This window comes from Erpetoichthys calabaricus, chromosome 6 (genome assembly GCF_900747795.2).
Source record: "Erpetoichthys calabaricus chromosome 6, fErpCal1.3, whole genome shotgun sequence".
Taxonomy (NCBI): Eukaryota; Metazoa; Chordata; class Cladistia; order Polypteriformes; family Polypteridae; genus Erpetoichthys; species Erpetoichthys calabaricus.
The window spans coordinates 189282107-189298381 of NC_041399.2; the positions used below are offsets into that span (position 1 = coordinate 189282107).

The window sequence follows — 16275 nt, forward strand, 5'->3', positions numbered from 1 at the left end:
GAAGTGACATCATCACTGGGTGGGCTATTTGGTGATGTCATTAGGAGGCAAGTTCTTCAGCTGGTCTACAGAGAGACAAAAGGAGAAAGGATCAGATGACAGCATCAACTCCTGGTCCAACTGAGAAATAGCACCATTGGAGTCCCCCATGCGCAGGTGTGTGACAATATGTAATTGTAAATATTTAAAACCCTCAAATAATGCTATAATATCACTTGCTTTCTGCTAAATGTCATGTAATGCCTACATTACTTTCATTTATGAAGCCTTTAAATAAGCACATACAGGTATATGTGGCATTTACTCCTGTTACTGCTCCAGACTGTAATAAATTATAAAGTTTCTATCAAAAGAGAAAAAATACATTAAATGCACTGTCAGTTTTTCCACCATCTTAACTTTTATTTCATTGAATGAAATATGTCGTTGATTAATCTGTATAGGGAATCTTTATTTTGAAATACTAGCTAACATAGCTGAACTACCTGGCATTGCCCGGGAGAAAAATAAAGTGGTTTTTTTTTTAATTGTTTGAGAAAAATATAATTAAAAAAAAAACAACTTTAAAAATAAAAATAAATTAACAAACAATGAAGACTCACTAATGTGCTTCTCTTACAGTCTTGTATGTATGTCATCATCCAGTTCACGCTCGGAACCAGCCAACTCTATTTAATTTCAAAAGCAACAGGGGTGCGGTGGTGCTCAAACATAAAGAACGCTGGTAGTCACCTCCAGTTCGCCCTCTGGTGGTCATTCCGAGTGTCAACTGAATGATAACATGCATACAAGACCACAAGATCACCCTCCAACCTACCCAGAAGGGGGTGGGTTAGGGTTGATTTCACCCTGCAGTATTTTTAGTCGACCAATGAGAAACATGTGTACCAAGTTTCATGAAAATCGCTTCAGCTGTTCGGAAGTGATGCTGGAATATACATACACACATACATTGACTTTATATATATATATATAGATTCATCACAATAATTTAGTAGCTTTCATAATATGGTCTGTTGCATGGTCTTTATTTAGTGTCTTAATATAGTGTATAGTCTTAATATAACGAATTAAACTACATGGTTAGCTTGTTTGCCTACATATTAAACTAAGTTCAATTTCTATAGTTCTCTTTACATTTATACATTCATGTGAACTCTGTACACATTTAGAAATGTATACCATATGTAAAATAACCATCGCTAGTTTTTAATACTTTAGAATAAATTATACACCAGTTTTAAACACTGAAATGTTTTGAGCTATACTAGATGTGTAATATACACAGTAAGTGAAGTCTTATAGAGCAAAATAATCCAAACTCAAAGTTGACATGTCTTTATCTGAAATGCTCTCATTTTGTTCATCCAGAATTCACATCTCCTTCAATATCTAAAACACATGCTGTTGGGGCAACTGGTGACTCTATATTGTCCTTTTGAGAGAATGAACAGTAATATACAGTATAACATAGTGCACCGTCCATGGATTTTTGTGTTTTGCACTTTTTGTTATTGGATGAGGCTCAGCCTCTCTGTAATGCTTGCATAATGAATGAGGAATTTAAATGGATGAATGGATGAGAATGGCTACTGAACCTGCCACAAAGTACTCCTTGAATTCCTTGTTTTAATTATTAAGAAAGCATTATTTTGACATAGTATGAATCAAGTACACAGATAAAGACCTGAACCAGAGGATGCACTGGAATGTTTTAAAATTATGATGAATCCATGTTGAGAGAAAAATGTATGCAGTCTCTTCAAAATTTTGTAGCTCTCCATTAGTCGTTATAAACTACTCTTTAAAAGGCCTTGCCAGTGCTTATATGTATTATAATTTGTGGAAAATTTTTGAGGAGTGTGTTTTTCACAGTAATTTGTGAACACAAATTACACCTTTCATATAAATAATGCATTACTGATGAAATGCAGTTCTGGTGGCAGAGGTAGCCGGAGAGTGATACTGAATGCAAAACCAGGGAAGGCTAAGTGATTGGCATTTAAATTGCAAAACTCAAAATGAGAAAATGGGCAAAGCTTTAAAACCTGTCATTTTGAAAATTTTATATTTATTTATTTAAGAAATTGATTGAAAGAAGTTGATATTCTTGATTTTAAATTCCAGTTACACAACTGACCCTCATATTTTTATAAGATGAAATTCAGTGCATTCCAAGTTGCTACATTTGCAATGCCACTAGGCATTCCAGCCAAAAACACTGAAAGCATGTGAAGATAAAAAGGACAAGAGGAACCATAATCAAAATAAAATCAATGTGTTCAGACTAAAACAGTAAAAAAAAAAAAAAAAAAAAAATCAAAGTAAAATCATGGAGTATTGCTGATGATCTGATATAGTTAGCCTGCACTAGAATGGTAAAAAAATGTTTAAATCTGTAGGAATGAGATAGAATGTTCATTTTAAATATTATTTCTAAAAAAGATAATTCAGTTCTGAAACAAAATGTATCATCGTTAATATCTAATTTACTGTAAATTCTAAATTTTTATAATGGAGGTATTAAATCTATTTTTAATCCCACTTATCCAGAGCAAGGTCACAGGGGGCAGGAGCCAATCCCTGCAAGCATTGGGCACAAGGCTGGTACAATTCCTGGACACGGCATCATTCCATCACAGGGTAAACACACACTAGGGGGAATCTAGCATCACCAGTTCACCTAACCTGCGTGCTTCTGGACTGTGGTAGGGAAATCGGAGCACCTGGAGAAAACCCAAATGGACATGGGGAGAACATGCAAACTCCACGTAGAGAGTATCCGGGACTTGAACCCTGGTCTCCTTACTATGAGACACTGTGGCACCTTACGGAGGGGATACTGACACAAAGCACTATGTATGACTGAGAATTAATTCACTGTATAGCATCTGATCATATCCTTTCTACCAATATTCTTGCTTGATTTAATGAGAAACCAGCAGCACAAATGTGAATGCTCTGACTCAGAGATCTGCCCGTAAGTTTTGCCACATAGCAGCTCTGCAAACTGGAAAATTGAAAGTAAACTGCCCAGTGGAATTGCATTCAAGATAAACACCATGGTAGGTGAGAATCTCAAACATACTTAGTATTTGATATTTATATAAAACATACAGAAGAATTCTGTGAAAGACAATGTCACCTGAAGAAAACAGAATGGACAGTGAGTGTGGGCCCTGAGGGGAGGTGGATGTGTAGGACTGAGGTAAGGAGTCTGAGTTCAAGGTCAGGAATTGTAGATGTTGATGCCAGGAACTGTCCAAGAAGACATGAGAGTGGGTGCCTTTACAAGAATGTTGGCTTGTCACCAGGCCTTTGTTATTTTGGAGTAAAGGAAATCCTATTGCATTTTGCCCTGAAAAAAAGGTTTCTGGTACCCTGCTGATATTAACCATTTTCTAATGGTTTTAAACATAAAATATGACTTTGAAGTTAAAAGTCGAGAAAACTGATTTTTGCTTACATCACATGCTCACCAGTTAGTACATGAAACAGCATACACAGAAGTAATAATTTACCGCAGACCGCAGGAAGCGGTCACTGAACATTTGGTTTCCTCTGTTTATTTTCCTTTGTGATCTGCCAGCCTCCTTCTACTTGTGAAATATTCCTTTCAGTGCATCTCAGGGTGTTTCTTCTAATCACAGATACAGAAAGAAAAACAAATATTATTGTAGAATCAATAACAACCTGCACTAGGTGGATGTAATTATGTTTTAAGTATGTACTTGAGATTAGCATCTAATTTTGAAGGATGTCCTGAAAAAATGAGGATCCTTTTGAAGTGGCAATTGAACAGGATATGGAAGATTAAGCATAATGTCATTTGAAGGATATCTGTTAAGAAATAGCATCTATCGTCTAATTTCAACACATACATCTTCTCAGACACATCCAGTCCAATCTCAGAGCTGTCACTTTATGACCTTTGACCAAGCCTGTACACCCAGGCAATGAAGAAACAGCATTTCAAATTATTTTAGTTGTACTTAGTTTTACCTACTTAGTTTAGTTTTACATCTTGCCTGAAGAATGGGCCTCATTTGCCTCAAAAGCTTGCATATTGTAATCTTTGTAGTTAGCCAATAAAAGGTGTCATTTTGCTTGACTTCTCATTAGTTTTATTAAATTAGGGACTCTTATGTAATTTAATTAGGACACGTTTTGATAACATTTGTGTCTCTTGATAAATGTAGGAAAACATTGATTTATAAAACTCAAAATTGGGAAGGTTTACACCTATGGTGCTTCTCCATTCCTGATTGAGGGTACTCTTATTAAGACATTTGTATTTGATACTTTACGTATTTGTCGTTTAATCCTTCATTTCAACCATTTCAGCCAATAAAAAAAATTTAAAAAATCTATTCAGCCCATCTACATCTACATTTTCTATTAAACTTTAATATTTCTTACCCAGCCCAGTAACCTTCCAATTCTGGAGCAAGAATGAAACAACACTCAGGAAGAGGGATACTAGAACCCATCCTTAGCAGCTGTCCAAAGGCCCTGTGAGAAGGTCTCTATCAGTAACGAACCGCATATCCTCAGCCATCCTCGACAACAAGTTCCATTACCCAGGTAGAACATCACCTTTGTGAGGGCAGAACAATATCCCAAACTGCAGGCAGGTCTACTTCACACTGCGCAAGACTGTCAGCTAACAGTAGACCTAGGCAAGCAACTTGAGTTCCCAGTACACATTGCAGAAAAATTTCAGCATCCAGATGTAGTTGTTCTGTCAGAATCCATAAAACAAGTAGTCATGATAGACCTCACTGCTCACTGAGAGGATCACGTGGAGGTATACAGTATGAGAGGAAGTATGTAAAGTATCAGGACCTTCTGGAGCAGTGTCATGGGCAAGGATGGCAAGCTTTCTGCCTGCCTGAGGAAGTGGGTTGCAGTGGATTTGCTGACTGCTTGCTCTGTAGAGAACTTAATGTTCTCGGTATCACAGGGTTGGACAGATACAAGCTTTTATTTGCGTCAGTGAAGTCTCTAGATGGTTCTGGATAAAGAGGGGTGATCTTTGGACCACAGCTACTGGGGCATAAGTCGGGGACTGATCATCCATAGCTGCATTGCCTGGGCAAGTGATACTGATGTTGTGCAACACAAAACAACTAACAACCTCAGGATACATCACTAATGACATCCTTCAGATGCGTCTGCTTATATAAAATATAGTTTTCCATAAATATCCCATACTTTCACATACATATTTTAACCTAATGTACATAAAAGAGAAGCCAGTTAATCAACAAATGAATTAATACTGAAACATAATTTTCTAATTAAGAAAATGTTTGAAATACAACTTAATAACTTTTCTTTGCATGTATCTACTGCTGTTCTAGGAAGGAGTGATGTAGCTGTGGGAAATGATGAGGATGACTTTCAGAAATTGTTTTTGTATATTGGATGTTTCCCAAAAATGATATGAATTGCAACAGGAAAGAACATCCAGGAATCTGAGTAGAGCCTCCATTCTCAGGTTTATCTAAATAGCCTGAAAGAAGTCCAGATGACCTAGAGCTGGATATGGCAGATAACCAAGCATTTCACCACTGCTATATTCTGGCTTTGATATTCTTCATCCCTCATTTTTTCTTCATGTTTTAAAAATCACTTGTTTTTTATGCCCAGATGTCCAGTATGAAAAAACCCACATATGATATACCCTTTGACTTGACTTATTCTAGTTATGCAAGATGTCCAGCTTTTTGGCATTTCCCTTTAATTTTGGCCCTCTAAACCTGAAAACACCTCATTTTTAGACCATTTTTTGACCAAATTACACCCTTATGATAAAGGGTAAATGAACAGATGTTTTCTGCAGAAATGATAAGAAGGACCTGAAGTTGTGCATGCCATATCAACTGACCCCAAGAGTTCACCCCCAAAAACGGATATGAGTGGCCAATTTCATTCCTTTTCACAAAACCTTGAAAAAATAAGGATTGGTAATATAGGCATTGTAGTGTCATTTTATGCTATTTTGGGGTTGATGATCATGAATATAATAATATTTTTGATATTTGTTCTATCCAGTGCCGGTGTTAGGTTATTTTGCGCCCTAGATCAAGCTTATTAGTCCGCCAACCAACTCTTCTGTAGTTAACCCGTGTGGCTGGGTTTGTCCCACCCTTATGATCTAATTCACCTTAATGGTGGCGCAGGCTGGCCCTGGCTCTGTCCCCCTAAAATTCACTCCCAGTGGGTTAAAACTGACAAAATTTCAAACATAAGGGGAATTGTTTTAGACTGTTTCAAGGTCAGTGATTAAGAATACAATGCTATTTTTGATTTTTAACCCTATATTAGGGATTTAGCCCTCTTTAGGGATTCCGTGAGAGCGAGAAAAATGAGAAATTTCTGTATAATCAAGAATATTTAGACTTTAAACATTCAAATACAGTCGTCCCATGGTATGCACGGGGAATTGGTTCCATGACCCCCTATTAATGCCAAAATCCACAGATGCTCAAGTCCCATCTATAAAATAGTGTAGTATTTGCATGTAACCTATGAACATCTTTCCATATATTTTAAATCACCTTTAGATTACTTACAATACCTAATACGTAATACTATGTAAATCACTGTCATACTGTATTCGGGGCGGAATGGCCATTAGGGCATGAGCCGGCCGTTTCATGAAATACATTTTATGTACTGCTTAGTTTTTGACATTATTTGTCCGGTACTGTGATTTATATAGTCCTATATAATATGGTGTATTACGTCATCAGGTTGTTTTAGTGGTCAGTACAAAACGTTGCAGCAAAAAATTTGGTCAAAACTGCCTTTTGCTGATTTCTGCTTTGATACCGCTACATTTCGGTTAGCATATACATTATTTCAATTAATTTTATCCCATATCTAGTATTTAAATTCTTCGGTACTAATAATTAGTTTAGATTATGTATTATGCATTTTATTGTTCTCTGGTCCTCGGCATGAGCGATAATTAGTGGTTTTCAGCTGCGATGATTAGTATGATGAAATAAAGTTATAAAGAGCAGGATAGGAATTTTTCGAATAAGGACGGAACATTTATAGTTTATCGTTAAGTTAATGGAACATTTCAATCATGTGAGGTTTTCATTATAACCTCGGTTATAATTTATTCTATTGTAAATGAGCAGTTTGATTATCGAGTTGAAAATAATTGTTTCATACCTGTAATCACTTACTTTGCAATGACATTTGACATGTACTCTAATAACGTGTAACCTGGGTTAGTAAATTTTTATTTTTCATAAAATTTTATTTCTAAGCATGTCGTCAAATTTTAAGTTGTGTCTAAACAACAATGTACAGATTAAGTTTGGCAACAGTTTAGATAGTGTTCATATCATAGGCTCATAGCACCTCACTGGCTGAAGGTTGCCCGGGCCGGTTTTGAGACCCAGTCTGCTCCTGACTGTATTATTTAGGGAATAATGACAGCAAAGAAAGTCTGAACATGTTCAGTACTGACACAACCATTGTAGCCTAACTTCATAGTATACATCAGCAACAATGTAACATTTTCTTACAGATTGCTTTCATTTATTGACCTGAAAGAGAAATACATAAAATAAAACATTTCATCAGAATATTTAAAATACAACAGATTGCTTTCATTTAATCACATGAAAGAGATACTTAAGTACATAGAGAAAATATGGTCAAAAATAGAGAAAATATAAATTCATTCTCTTTTTCTCTCACCCACTGCACACAACATGAATAGGGAACAAATGAGACATGACTCGAGTAATGCTCAAACAACAAGTGCTAGACAGAGGCTGAGGATCTGTGAAATAGTGGAGGGCTGCCACAGTGTATATGCCCGCACATCATTTCATTCATGTGGATTCAGCGTGTTGATTGGTAAGAGGCAAATTCAGGTTTTACTTCTTGGAACTCTCTGGAATGTTGTTTTTTTTTTTGAGTATTTTTCACCCATAGTTGGTTGAATTTGCGGTTTCGGAACCCATGGGATTGTATTTGACGCACTATGTTTGTTTATTATGCACTGCTGCCTCAGGAAGTAAATCATTATATTTGTTATGTACACTCCAAATTAGGGCAGCGTATAGTAATTCAGACACCATGTTATATTATTTACTTAATTAGTTGAACTTTATTCATATGTCATGACACATGACACCTTCTGAGTCATGGGTTGTCATGAAATTGTAACCTATAGCATTCTGCATACTTTAAAAATAGCAATTGAAGGTCAACAGAAAGGCAGATCAGTAACTAACTTGTGTGAAAGTAAACTAGAAGCTGGTTATCATGGCTAAAAGTGTCCTTACACACTAACAAACACAACAAACAGTGGAAGTATTCAGTTTGGATTTGAATGTTTTGCAAGGGAAAAGCAGTAGAATACGATTGCCAAGAAAATGAATGAGTCTCATTGCGAAGAATGTAGATAAACGCTTCTGCATAGTTACAGTAGATGGCTGTCATCCAGATTTATGAGATAGGTTTAGTTGCTTAATTTTTTGAATGTTGCATGTGAAGTGACTGGATCATAAAGATTATCCTGAAGACAGCGTGTGTTTATTTCACTGGAGCCAGCTAGAGGGTCATAAAATCACAACTTCAGGTATGTGTCAAGTCTATGTGGCCTTGTTCTCTGCTTATTGAAATCCTGTTACATTAAGTCACCTCTTACTGCCTTTGTATTTTATGAGCTGGGTTTTTTTTAGAATTGTTTTTATTTACCAATTCTTTTTGTAGCAGGGTCACTAAAAAAATTTAAACAATGGAGAATCCACTTCTTCAAGAGCTTTCAGTTGATCAGCTCAGCACTTTGTACTGCACATAATTGTGAGAGCAGCATGCATGTTTTTGTTTTAGCCAACTATTCTTTGTGCTTTTCCAAGTAAAAACCTGCTTCTCTTAGTTTGTAAAAGAGAAATCCAAGTATCTTCCATGGCATCTTTCCATTTCACACCAAATTTCCTCAACTTAGAAATGAATGACAGGATGCAACCTTCCTCTGCTTGTTTATGAGGAATTTCATACTCATTCTGGGCAGGGCTCTGATTATTTTCTTGGTCTGACATTTTGACGTTGCCAAGAAAACGTTTCTTAGTAATACAACTTGTTTGTCTGTTCATCCTATGCTAATTTTTTTTCAATTTTAATGGTAAATCTGAACAGATTGAAAGATATGAACCTCAATGAACATTGTAATTTTTGGATAAGCATCTTTAGTACAACCAAGATCTTTTAGATATTTTTCCAGTTGTTCTTTCCATTAAGATATCCTTGGATAATACTTGTCTGGGCTTCAGTGGACTAACAATGAATGTTTGCTTTCATGAGGCTTACTTGTGATGAAAATTAAGAAGAAAATCTCAAAAATAGCTGTTTAAATGGGGCTGGGACAACTGAACACCCAGTTTTGTAGGAAATATGTTTCACTTGTTTAGAAACTAAACAATACGAAGACTGATTGTACAGAAGAAACATGTGTTCTTAGAGCTTAATGGAAGGAAAGAGGCAGTTAATACAAGTCGGCTTCCGCCTTTGTTGACTGAAGCCTTATTACGCAACCTTATACATTAGGGGGCTGTTTAAGTAGATAAACAAACATCCATGACACTTAAGCAAGAGAAAAAGGAAAACAGTCTTTAGGGACCTATGCAAAGATCCTTCCTCAAAAAGACAAGACAATTGTGGAAAAGCATATGAAGTGAGTAACACATGGGTTATGGTCAATTGTATTGTCTGATATTTCTCCCATGGCAATAACTAGTGTCAGTTTTCTTTGGTAATCTAAAAATAGTAGCAAAATGCCCCACCTTTCTGCAAAAAATAGGGCTGGGGAAACAAAAACCTCAACAACCTCTTTATTTATTTAATATTAAAACTTTTGTGGTGCTCTCAAAGGACTATAAGCTATGAATATGTCTTATCTGTACAATGGTTATTTTTAAAACTCCACCTTATAAACCTATTAGCTTAGTTTTCCTAAAATGTAAAGTAAGAATATATACAGAGAAGATGATATGCAAAAATTGTTCTGCTTTTCTCCTATTCTGTAGAAATTCGAAAGAAAGTTTAAAAACCTTCTTTGAAATTGTGACATTGTTTTTATTAAAAGTATTTTATTCCATTGTTTTCATTCACATTCTTTTTGAACCAACTTCATCTGCTTCTTTTTGTTATAATAGAATGGCCAAACTGTAAAATGGTTGTAGTATGCATTTAAGTAATTACAGACACTAACCAGGGCTGAGTCTGGAAAAGCTGGGAGATTGAAGAAGTATATTAGTAAAAAGCTAAATTACTGTCAGCAGGCAGGTCAATAAAAACTAAATAACCCTTTGAATTATATACCTATACCTATACCAAAACCAAAACACAAAACGTGGAAATCATAGGCAAAGATCCTCACACAATTAAAGTGATTTCTTCAGATCCCTCTCAAACACAATAAGGCTGTAAATTTTATATCCAATACTTTGATGCACAGTGCTGAGGGCCCAGTTGTATACTGTAGACAAAGCATGTCAACACAGTTTGTTACATAATCTGTATGTCATGTAATTGGCTGCAGGCATAGAAACACAATCATGGCATCATTCATAATACAAATATACAGAGAAAAAATAGTGGTGATCATACAAAAAACAAGACACAAATGGTGTTGTCAGAATAACACCATAATATGTAAGTATGGCAAAATGCTGTCTATGTATTAAAATTCCAAAAATGAACCAAATAAGGTCAGGAGTGGACACTGTACATGTTGTCAACAAAAATGTCCATATGCTGGCTTGATAGAAAGAAAGAAAGAAAGAAAGAAAGAAAGAAAGAAGAAAGAAAGAAAGAAAGAAAGAAAATTTCATTAGAATATCATAATATTTTGTGATAACGCAAATAAAATTCATCCTTCGTAGTTCACTCTTATCAAATACTCTGTTTTAAAGCATACGTTTGGTATTATTCAGGTCAAAGTTGTTTCTTCATAATCAAGGTATATATTAATAAACCACATGAAATTGTGTTCTAAAGTGTAACAGTTTTTATACATTGAAAAAAAAAAATACCTAGCCTGCTCTTGTTCTTTAGTGTACCGGGGTCCAAATGTAAAAACAAAGGCCTTAAACTTACCCCATGCATTCATTTTTCAAGCCAAAAGTGTTACTGAGTATTGATTTGTATCTTAAACATGCACATATATTGCAAAAATGGCATATTCATGACATTTTAGGAAGGAAAGAAAAGAAAAAAGTAAAACATTTTTGTGAGATTCAGCCATTTTAAAAGGAGACTGGCTCTGTGTTTCACTTCACTATTCATTTTTTCCCCACTGCAACCTTCCAGCCTCAGGAAAACAGGTTTCCTTTTCACCTCGAAAAATAATCTCCATGTGCTATACTTGACATCATTGAATATTGATACCCATTGAATTGTTGCTTCTGTTCTAAACATAACTAGATAATCACAACTGAAAAAGATCACACAGTCACTCACAAACTTTATGCTTCCATACATAACACAATACAAGAAAAAAGAGGGTGGATGTTGTTTCTTCACATTATATGAAGGACAAAACATTTATGGTAATTGGGTAATTGACAATTATTACTGACACAGTTTCAGTATTCAGTGTCAAAACAGTTAAACAAATAAAAACTCCATGCAGACCCTGGTGCTCAGAGGTAGGAGTGGCAACTCTGTGATACCACTCTGCCTGTGTTAAAACATCTGTACTAAAATTACTAAACTTAACCTGAATGAAACTAAATATATGTCTGTAATGTCTGTTCAGTTCTTGTCACTTGATTGCCGGCTAATGTGTGTGTATGATGATAGCAGTAGCGGTTGACAATATTTTTGTGAAATAATGCAATTATTATTTTTTTTTGAGTTCCAGGTATAAGCTTCCATATAATTCAGTATATGTGCCTGCATTAGGGGTGCACCCATGACCACCACTTTGAGCAGGTAAATGAACAGGAAACATATTCTTACCTTAAGAAAGCAGCAGCTGGGGAAAATGTAATATTTCCCATTTACATTTGTTGTCATAATCATGCCTTAGCAATGGAGATGGCAAATTGTCATAAGTGGAGGCATATGGTTTAATTTAAAGCTTTTGTGGTTTTTGTTTTCACAATGGACCCCTTCACCTCCATTTCAAAACTTAAGAACAGGCTATATATATATATATATATATATATATATATATATATATATATATATATATATATATATATATATATATATATATATAGAGCGGAAACCAGGTACAGCTCCCCATACACACAACACACCAGACACAGAGGCACAAGTCTAGCACAAAACACATTTATTTTCAGCTGGGGAGCACTGTTTCCCTGCTTTCCACAGCACAGCACAAAATAACACAAATACACAGTCCTTTCTTCCTCTTCTGTCTTTCCGCCTCTACTGACAAGCTTCTCCCACCTGTGGCCGCTGGCTCCTTTTTAAGCCACACCTGGGAGCACTCCAGGTGGTTCATTAGGGTGGTCTGGAATTGCTCTCAGGTGAGGCTGAAGTCCAAAGTAGGGTCTCTGCAGATCTTGTAGTTCTCACAGTTTCCCCTTGCGTCATCCATGGATCGCAACAGTAATTCCCACACAGCCCTGCAGGAATCCGAGGCACTTCCACAACCCAGGGGGGGCGCCAAATAACAGTTTGGAGAAGAGAGCATTCCGCTGGAAGTCCACTCTGACTGTCCTTCCACCTTGGAGGCATTCTGGCTTGATAATGGTGCCAGCTGCCATCCATCACAATATATATATTTTTTAATTTATAAAGAATGCTTTACTTTAGATCACCGTTTCATGTGGCAAATTAATATATACCATGATCATGAAGAAATGAGTTTAACTAGAAAAATACCAAACATACTTTAACAACTCTATACTCATCTATTTTTGGAACCTTATGGTACCTGTATTAGATCTAGCAAGTTCTGGAAATGTATGGATGGATCACTGATTCCATTACAGAGTTGTGGACGAATAACTGTCCTAACAGCATCATGTTCAAGATAGAAACCAATCCTCAATAGGAGGCTAGTCCATCCTAGGCCATATTTAGACATTCACTCTTATGTTGGGTTAATTTAGTTTAGATACAAAAATTAACCTAGCATTCACGTCTTTGGGATGAGGGAAAAAAAGTAGTGTACCCAGGTGGACAGGAGGAGAATGGACATCATGCCAAGAATCAAACCCAGATCAATCAGAGTTTTGAATCAGCAGTGTGTCTTAATAGACACATTTTACATATATATATATATGTTTGTTTATTTTATAGTTTTTGCCATATACTGTGTAGTTTTTGATGGCTAACTTTCATTTTGATTAATTTTGTTGAAGTGCAATTTTACAATTGTTTTAGTTTTATTTGTTAATGTGAGAGTGTCGATTCACATCATGCAACCTCATTGTTTTGTTTGTGACACAATAAATGTTATGTTATAAATTTGCATCGATGTTGTTCTGTGTTGTGCCCCAGTAGATAACAACATCTCTCTTCTTGTAGAATAGTTACCTTATTTTTCTATGACTTCTTATTGGTTGGTAATTTTCTGTTCTCTTGGATTTGAGTCATTTTTGTCCCTGATTTCATTTCCATCTCCTGGGACCTCATGTAAAAACGCTGTGCGTAGAACTCACACTATAACATGGTGTAAGCACAAAAGCGGAAATGTTCTTATGCACAAAAAAATCCAGATGCATAAATCTGTGCGAACGCCAACTTCCACGTCCTTCCGCTACATAAATCCCAGTCAGCGTGAAAACTAACGCATGTACACACGCCTGCTGTCCCGCCCCAGCTCCTCCCAGAATTATGCCTCTTTGAATATGCAAATCAATATAAATAGCCCTTAAGCTCAGCCTTCTGTGAAAAGACAATTGCAAAAGCACAAGGGAAAATAGAAGAATTTCAGCGAATACCAAGTGGAGGCAAGGAAAAATGTACTATTTGTTGGTTTAAACATTGGTATAAACAACAGAAGGAAGTTGATCGAGTGACATAGCGTGTCGGAGAAACTTGAAAGCTCAAGTTAATAAAGTCACACAGTGCCCGAAATAAAAAAGAAGTTGTCAGATATCAAAGTCACCATGAAAAGGCGAGTCGTAGCCCACCGTCTGAGTGTCACATGAAAGCTTATTAGGGTACAGAGAAAAAAAAAAAGGCACACAGTGGGAAAAAACCACGAAATGTCAACTTTAATCTCGAAATTTCCATTTTAATCATGTAGTTTATTTTGTCATTAAAGTAGAACATCATAAATTTCATCTTAAAATCATTTAATTTACTAGTCTCTCAAATCCCATTGTAACTAAAGTAGCACGTTAAATGCTTTGTTTTGTATTTGATCTTCCATGTGCTCTGTGTGTGTGAATCACTACATGCTTCCAGGCTTTCTCTTTCTCCGACAGGACACAGAATCCATTACATTCATAATATTACTTACTTACTTTTCTTTCTCCAAATACCCAATCACCACACAATCAGCTCTGTAATAGACGTTAAGCCATCTGTAAGCTTAGAACACCGATTCTTCAAAACTTTTAAGGAACATTGAAATATCTTCATAGTACATGTTTAATTATTCTATCCATCTGTCCTTCCAGTGTCGCGCCAGTCCCAGCAAGAATACAGCGCGAGGCAGGAACAATCCCTGATTGGTCGCCAGCCGGTCGCTAGCGCTGCAACACCATGTCTTCACATCTTTAATTATTAACAGTATACATTATTTAAATGATGTTAACATTTTATCTGTATAATGTAATTAACATATTTTTCTGCATTTCATCTTAAAAAAGATATTGTCATCATATGTAAATACACGCTTTATAAAGTGGTTTAGGTTGTGCAATATTATAACTGTAGTGCAAGTTTACAGTGAGGTAATTGTACTTATAAGTAGAAACTGTTCTACAAGGAGCACTTGATAGACTGATTGAGTGCGTTTAGAGTTCTTGGGATGAAACTGTTTCTGAACCGCAAGGTCCATACAGGAAAGGCTTTGAAGCATTTGCTGTGTGAGAGCAGTTCAATAGACAGCATGGCTGAGGCAGCGTGTGCTTGATGCTGTATACTGATAATTCTCTTTCCGATCAGCTGCTGTAGATCTGTGATTCCCCACTCAGATACAGTGATATAAATATTCCGAGTGTAGCAGTGAGAGTAATATGGAAAAAGATGATCAGCTGTGGCAATACTTAACGGGAGCAGCTGAAAGAAGGAAAAGAAAGTGCAGTGAGAGTAACAACGCTAAAGCAGCTATGGTATTTGGAATACTTTGGCTATTCCCTGGACCATTATATTGTTACAGGTTAATTACAATCAGATGCATTAAACTAATAAACAATATGTAGTTAGTTTTAGTGTATATGATAAAGCCGCGTCAGAGATGTGGATCTAAAAAAGAAAGGGTAACCACACAGGAACAGTAGCACTGCTTTGACGCTGGGTGCCACCAGTTTGTAAAATCAAGTGGAGAACTTGTTTACGCCAGGGTTGGAGCTACCGTGAAAATGTGCATGGCTTTACACCAAGTTTAGGTTTTATACATCGCGATTTGAGCATGGAAATGTTCGTACGCAACGTTTTTGTGCATACACACCGTTTATACATGAAGTCCCTGTTCTTTTTCTTCTCTCAAAATAATCCTTGAGCACTCACATGACTCTTAGCATAGATAACCACTACAATACTGTGGCCCATGCCAAAATCAAGCCCTAAAACATATCAGTAGGCTACACACTATTGCACTTTGGACCATGAACAGAAACACATTCAAATATGGTATGCAAAAGCTGTGAACCATCAGTACCAAACAGTACCGTGCTACTTTGCTTCCTTTAAATACTGTATATTCTTATTGGATAGCAAAAATATTGAACTTTCAATTTAATCAAAAGTTTGAAGCTTACTCTAATTTCTCCTGCAAAAATTCAGTTATGTGGTGGGTTGTTCCTGCATTGAACCAGATGCTTGCTGGAATGGGTTGCAGCTTCAATGTGACTCTGCTCAGGATAAGTGGGCTTTGAAAATGGACCGATGGATGAACAGCAAGTTACATTTGCATCATATTCCCTTTTAAAAGGATGATATAAGGATATATTTTATAAAAAATTTCAATATTAAAAATGAAAAAAATTAAGTAAGTAATATTGTTTTGGTGTTCTTGCGTATTGTTTCTTGAATAGAATGACTAACTAAAAGCATTCTAATCTGTTGTCTACCTTCATTCCCCTAAATTGTTTT

The 16275-nt window shown here is 36.0% G+C and overlaps 1 long non-coding RNA gene across 1 annotated transcript in view; it reads right to left on the reverse strand.

The window, feature by feature from the left end:
• The window catches only part of LOC127528476 (uncharacterized), a 54458-nt gene that overhangs the window by 15064 nt on the left and 23119 nt on the right, over positions 1-16275 (reverse strand). Inside the window, exon 2 of the long non-coding RNA XR_007935363.1 lies at positions 3522-3640. This is a non-coding gene — a long non-coding RNA (uncharacterized LOC127528476). The remainder of the gene's footprint in view (positions 1-3521; positions 3641-16275) is intronic.